Genomic DNA, 7,009 nt, shown 5'->3' on the forward strand with positions numbered 1-7,009 from the left:
AAATATTCTTGAATAATGATTTTAATAACAAAATAATAATTAGTGAATATAATAACTAATTGAGATGCTAATTTTATAAATAAAATTTTTGTAATTAAAATATTAGTTACAATAATTTTTATTAGAATTTGAGTTAATATTAGGTTAAAAATTTGTTAACCTTGATTCTTTTTACATTAGTCTACACTTTCTAAGAAAAATAAAATACAAAAACATATTTCTACGATAAGAAAATTCTTGAATAATAATTTTATTAATAAAAAATAATTAGTTAATATAATGACTAATTAATATATTAATTTATAAACTAAAAATTATTGGTAACTAAAATAATTTTAAAAAAATTATAATTAATATCTAAATTGGTAATTAAAATAGTTTTTATTATAAATTGATATTTAAATTGATCATTAACATTAGTTACCAAAATTTTGACTAAAAATAATTAATCTTCAAATTGATTTTTAATTAGAAAACTAATTTTTAAACGTTGTTTGTTTTTGACTAAAATTGTCCATTATTTAAAAGTTTTTTTTAATATTTGTAATAATTTCTAAGAACATTAATATATTCACAATCCCATTTAAACATAGAATGAGATGATATCTTTATACAATTATTCAATGAATGTTTTAAGCGTGAAAGTATTATTTAAAATTTCCTATGGCCCATGTTTTCCCCTTTTCACTCTTATAAATTCTCCCTTCAACGCTTCCTTTCTCTTCATTCTAACTTGTCACTCTTCCACTTTACCAACTTTTCTCTCACCTCCAAACATGACTTCCCAATTTCTCATCTTCTCCCTACTCGTCTCTTGTCACGTACTCACTTCCACTCTCGCCGATGAAACTGGTTTCGTCGGTACCCTAAACCGTAAGGAATTAGGTTTACATAAAAAACATAAGATAATTAGCCATTTCAGGTTCTTCTTCCACGAGAGGTTTACCGGCAGCAACGCCACCTCAGTGTCCGTGGTTCCTCCACTTCCAAACTACAACACCACTTCTTTCGGACTGGTGGGTGTCTCCGACATCGAGCTGAGGGTGGGGCCAGAGCCAAACTCGACAGTGGTCGGAAAAGTTGAGTCTTTGTACGCCGGCACGTCGCAAACGGAGTTCGATCTGTTGCTGGTTGCGAACTTTGTGTTGACCGAAGGGAAGTACAATGGCAGCACCATTGTTGTGTTGGGGAGGAACCGTCTCTCCCTTAAGGTGAGGGAGATGCCTGTGATTGGAGGAAGTGGGGTTTTCAAATTTGCTACAGGTTATGCAGAAAGCAACACTCTTTACCTTGATGCAGAGAGGTCTTCAATTGAGTACAACATCTATGTTTCACATTACTGATAACTTCGTAGGAAATGTGTTTGTATGTGTCGAATTTCTGTTAATGTTCCATTAACAGATACGATGAAAGGAGTTTTAGAGTGTTTGTTTTTCACGGTGGTGAAGATTCCAAGAATTATATACTTACATTTATGTTCAATAACGTTGAAAATGAGATTACTTACAGATTGTATTTACATTTATATTCAATATTGAAAAATGTTATTTGTGAGCTATACTATGCCCTATCATCACTAAACTATTTTATTTAATTTTTGTTTTAATAATTTTTTTAAAGAATTGTAAATAATTCACAAATTTATAAATTTAAATTATACTTAATTTTGATGTTGTTGACACGAATCGATACAAGATATAATTGTTTATTTTTGTATGAGAAATTCGTAGTTTTTTTAAGCAACTCCAATACCATGCTAACATGGTTGTAGAAAAAGTTATTTCAAACAACAATAACTTTTTTTAAACAATTCTTTAGCATTTACTCTAGGAGATTGTCCAATAATTTACTTGAAAACATTGATGATTTGTATAAAATTATTTTAAAAAATGAATAATATTAATTATACTTTTTGAGGCTTATTCAAGACTTAAGAAATTCTTTGAAGCATATTGATTTAATCTTTAAAAATATAAAATATTTTCTGTCACTAAAATAGATAATATTTTATTTAAAAATATAAAAATGTAATTATTACTTACATTATTACAAATATGTAATAACAAGTGATCACTTTAATATAGATCTAGGAAAGCGAATAATAACAATTAGTTAATGTAAGGTATAAATACACAGGTACCCAAACTTTTTCGGAAAGTTCAATGTGGTACCCGAACTTTAGGAATGTTCAATTTGGTACCCCAATTTTCTAAAGAGGTTCAATTTGGTCACCGTGTCCGTACAGGACACGTGTCAAGCCATGAAATTTTTATTTTTTTTTAATTTTTTTTCAAAAAATTAATTTTTTTTTTCAAAAAATTTAAAAAAACTGCCACGTGTCAGTTTATCATCGTGCCACGTGACAGCTTACAAGCATGACACGTGGCAGTGTAATAGTTGTTTTCAATTTAGTACCCCAATTTAAATTTTTGGTTCAATTTAGTACCCAATCTTTTAAAATCATTCAATTTCGTCATCTTCCATTTGAGACCAAATTAGTAAATAAGCTTAATTACAACCTATATATACATGTTACAATAACTTTTTATAATATATATACATCAAATCATTTCACCTAAATACTTAAATTATTTTATTTTTTTCATTTTAACCTTTGTAATTTTTTATACATTAAATTTTTTACACTTGTAAAAAATAAAATAATTTGAATATTTAGGTGTAGTGATTTGATGTATAAATTCAAAACAATTATTTTAACATGTTTATATAAATTATAATTAAGCTTATTTACTAATTTGGTCTCAAATAGGAAAGGACGAAATTGGATCATTTTAAAAAATTTGGGTACTAAATTGAACCAAAAATTTAAATTGGGGTACTAAATTGAAAACAACTATTACACTGCCACGTGTCATGCTTGTAAGCTGCCATGTGGCACGATGATAAACTGACACGTGGCAGTTTTTTAAATTTTTTGAAAAAAATATTAATTTTTTTGAAAAAAATATTAATTTTTTTGAAAAAAAATTAATTTTTTTGGAAAAAAAAATAAAAAAAAAATTTCATGGCTTGACACGTGTCCTGTACGGACACGGTGTTAACTCCAACTTAACGGAGAGGACCAAATTGAACCTCTTTAGAAAATTGGGTACCAAATTGAACATTCCTAAAGTTCAGGTACCACATTGAACTTTCCGAAAAAGTTTGGGTACCAAATGTGTATTTATACCTTAATTTAATAACTTAGATTAAATAACTGAAATGAGACATTTCTTTCACTTTTTTTTTAATTGTAAAAACAAAATATGAAAATACAGTAAGTAAGACCAAAATAGTTATTTCCATCTGTTTATTGTTATATTCGTAAATAATCTTATAAAGTATTAATAACTAAAATGGGAAATTAAAATGGTCAACTCTGACGGTACGTGAGTTGTCTGATTACGCTCTTTCATCGTCAAAAAAGACAGTTTTAAAATATTGAAATGGTCAAAATTCGTGTTCAATGAATGCATCCACGCTCATGTGTTGGTCCAAAATTTGGTTCCATCTTTAAAAACCTTTGCTTTCAGTCTTCTGAAAGGAGGTCGTCATTCACCTTCTTCAACATGCAAACTCTTTTACGATCTTTTTCTTTGTCTTTGTCAGTCAGCTCTCACTGTATACTTTCTATATGTCATTAATATTTATGTCGTATGTATAATTGTCATAAAAATGTTTTTTTAAACCGTTATAGAAAATATTTACTGCACTAGTTTACTAAGATCTCCATTTTAGGATAACCTTCATTTCTCTTGTGTATGAAGGATGGTAGGGATGCTAATCGAATGAGTATGAAATTTATTATCTCATCCTTATTTTGGAAGAAAAAAAATTCATTTTATCTTTATATTTAATAGGTAAAATGTAAAACTCTCTTTTTTTTTTCTACCATAATTTTAAAGGGGTGCCCCTAATCTAATGGGCCTAAGGGCTGACCCATAGGGTGACAAGGCCCCTAAAGCAGCCAAGGTCCCTCATTCTGCACTCACTTGCCAAAATCAGTGCTCTTGCTCTTCCCTTTTCTCTTCAGAAGCTCTGCTAAGGTTTGAGTCTTATCCTTCTCTGTGTTAACTCAACCCCATTCTTCAATCCATATCGTAAATCTGCTCCGTGGTCGATAGTACTCACTTGCTTGGGTGTCGGGATATTCTGCTAGCTTTTTCCAGGTAAGGGAAGTTAGGGTTTTTGTATTTAAAGTTATTTTGCCGATTTTTAGTCGGTTTGTATGGCTGTGATGCTGGAATGAGGTTGTTGGTCGAATAAAGATGTATGGTGTACGATTATGTTTGATTGATGTGGCGCTACTCTTTTTTTTGCATTACACACTTTTTGTAAAATGAAGATTTCTACTACGTTAACCGTTGGATTGAGCTGAAATTTTAGCAGCTGATCCTTAACATATAATTCTTGACTTTGACCGGTCGGATCTTTAATCGGAGCTCTGTAGTGAGAGCAATTTTTATCGCAAGGTCACTAAATTTGTGTTGTTGACAACACTACACACTTTTCATAAAATGAAAGTTACTACTTCGTTAACCGTTGGATCGAGCTGATATTTTAACAGTTGATCCTTAACACATAGCTTTTGACTTTGATCGACGAGGGCTCGAAAAGAGGAACAATGGCGCTGTCACGCACTCTCGCTTAGGCGAGATCTCCTCGCCTGAGCGAGACGTGCTCTCACCCAAAGTTGGAGTTCATCGCTTGAGCGACAGCTCGCGCAGGCATAAATGGGAGAGCACTGCTAATCTCGCTTAGGCGAGGCAGGTCATTTGGGCGAGATATGCAGGACCCTCCACTGTTCACGCACGCACATACCAAGCATTTTACTCACATCAACATACAATACATATTCACAGCATCAAAACCACAATCATACATTCTATATCACGAAATGGCCATAAAACAACTCATTAATAAAGCTTAAGACGTAAACCCTAACTTCCCTTACCTGGAAAGAGGTTAAAAGGGGCTTTGGCAGCTAGGCGTGGAAAGCACAACAACTCAAGGAACGAACGGAGGAGCTGAAAGAATAAAGGAGCAGGAAAACGAGATGGGTTACTATGAAACCCTAACTGGAAAACACGAAGAGGAACAATGAAGACTAGTACGAGCTAGCAAAAGTATTTACATGGCGTAGAAAGTGGCTTTGAGCTAGCTAGAAGATGACAAAATCCTAAACCCTAGCAGAGCTCCTTTCTGTAAGAAGAAAGAGTCAAGGCTTGATTTGGTAAAGTGAGAGCAGAATGGGGGTCTTGGCTGCTTTAGGGGCCTTGGCACCCCATGGTCCAGCCTTTAGGCCCATGTGCTTAAGACAAACCCTTAAGACTTAGGACATAAAACAGAATAGAATAAAAATGGGTTTTACATATATTGTTACAAGGGTGCACATTAACCCTAGTAGGCCATTAGTACTTATCACAGTTTCTGTTGAGTAGGCAGACCAGCCAAACCTTTGAAAGAAATTAAAATGATTATACATACCATCCACTTGCATGAACACTTCAGAAGGAATTATCACTTGAATATCTTAAACTATTCCACTTATTATTATTTATTAAACCAATATCACCAATTCTCTTCAAAATATGATCATATATTCGTATATATGATGATACTGTGATACCAACCATAGCTTTCATTTTGCATGCATCATGCATGAATGAGACCATGTTCATAATAAAAGTTATTGAAAACTGATTTCAGTGCTCTCTGCAAAATTCTCTTGCTTTCAGTGCCCACTGATTTTAAGTCTTTAACAGGTAATGATAGTAGGAAGTTCAGCATCAAAAGATTCTGAATCAGGAAGATGATGAAGAATAAGACTGAAATTAGAGCTAATTCAGTACCATATCTCCAAGAAATTCTGAACTGTCAAAATAAAAGTTCATGCATTAGTAACAGAAGAAGAGAAGGACAATTCAATTTATGTTGATGGTTATTGAGATCATATTTTAAACTTGAGATTTTCCATGTTTCAGTTGAGGTATATTCTTTGATGGATTTACTTTTATTTTTAATGCAGAACCTGATGATGTTGAGAATATTAAAACTCGAACAAAATTTGAACACTTCTTTCACCTGCTTTTAATTCTTGTTTATCTATTATGTTGAAATATAGTAAAAGATTTTTTCCGTTATAGAAGATGATATTTGCCTCTTTATACATATAGGAATTAATTTAGAAAAAGGACAAATTTTAATTTTACAAATTAAAAACGTAATTTTTATTAAATAAATGCTACATATAATGTTACATTTTTATTAAATAAATGTTACTAAAGATATATAATAACATTTTTATAAATGTCTCAATTAATATGTAAAAATGTCACTAATATTTATTAATAACATAGGGTATACGTAATATGTGGTATAATGTTACTAAATTATATTTGTAACATTTTTTATAATGCAGTAACATTTTTTAAATGTTACTAAAGAATAAATATGTAGTAGTGGCATGGCACGATGTCGAAATGATCATATGTTACATAATATGAGGATGCAATATATGTAAGGAATATGGACATTCCTTTCTCATAGCTTGACATAGAGGAAGAAATCCTAAGAATAGTTAGCTTTAAGTTGTAATTCAAAAAGTTTGTAAGAGACGAACTATTTGGGAAGGCAAAGAACCTTTGTAGATAAAGTGATCCTTAATAATTGTTCTTAGTAATCATTTTTTTTTCTTTTTATCTCTCGATCTTCAAAATCCTAAGTTTAATTGTAAAGGTTATCAATAATATCTTCAATAAATTTCACTATGCAAACGGTTAAGTCCCAATTTTAACATGATTTGCATAGCTAATTGCACCTCTTTTGGGTATTGTTTTGCTTTAATTTTTTGATTTTAGGTAAGATGTAGATTTTCTTGTAAAAATTAGTGTTTTTGTGAATATGTTAATAAAGTGTTTTTAAGTAGATTTTTCTTCTAGTCTCTAATTTGTTGTATTTTTAGTAGCATAGTTAAATTTTCATTCTTGATTTTTGTGTGCAACGTTAA

The 7,009-nt window shown here is 30.9% G+C and overlaps 1 pseudogene; it reads left to right on the top strand.

The window, feature by feature from the left end:
- Positions 1–716: 716 nt before the first annotated feature.
- LOC114167497 (dirigent protein 22 pseudogene) lies at positions 717–1,558 on the top strand (annotated as a pseudogene).
- The last annotated feature ends 5,451 nt before the right edge of the window (positions 1,559–7,009 follow it).

Source organism: Vigna unguiculata, chromosome 10, assembly GCF_037176805.1.
Source record: "Vigna unguiculata cultivar grain cowpea cultivar isolate G323 ecotype 2 chromosome 10, ASM3717680v1, whole genome shotgun sequence".
Lineage (NCBI taxonomy): Eukaryota > Viridiplantae > Streptophyta > Magnoliopsida > Fabales > Fabaceae > Vigna > Vigna unguiculata.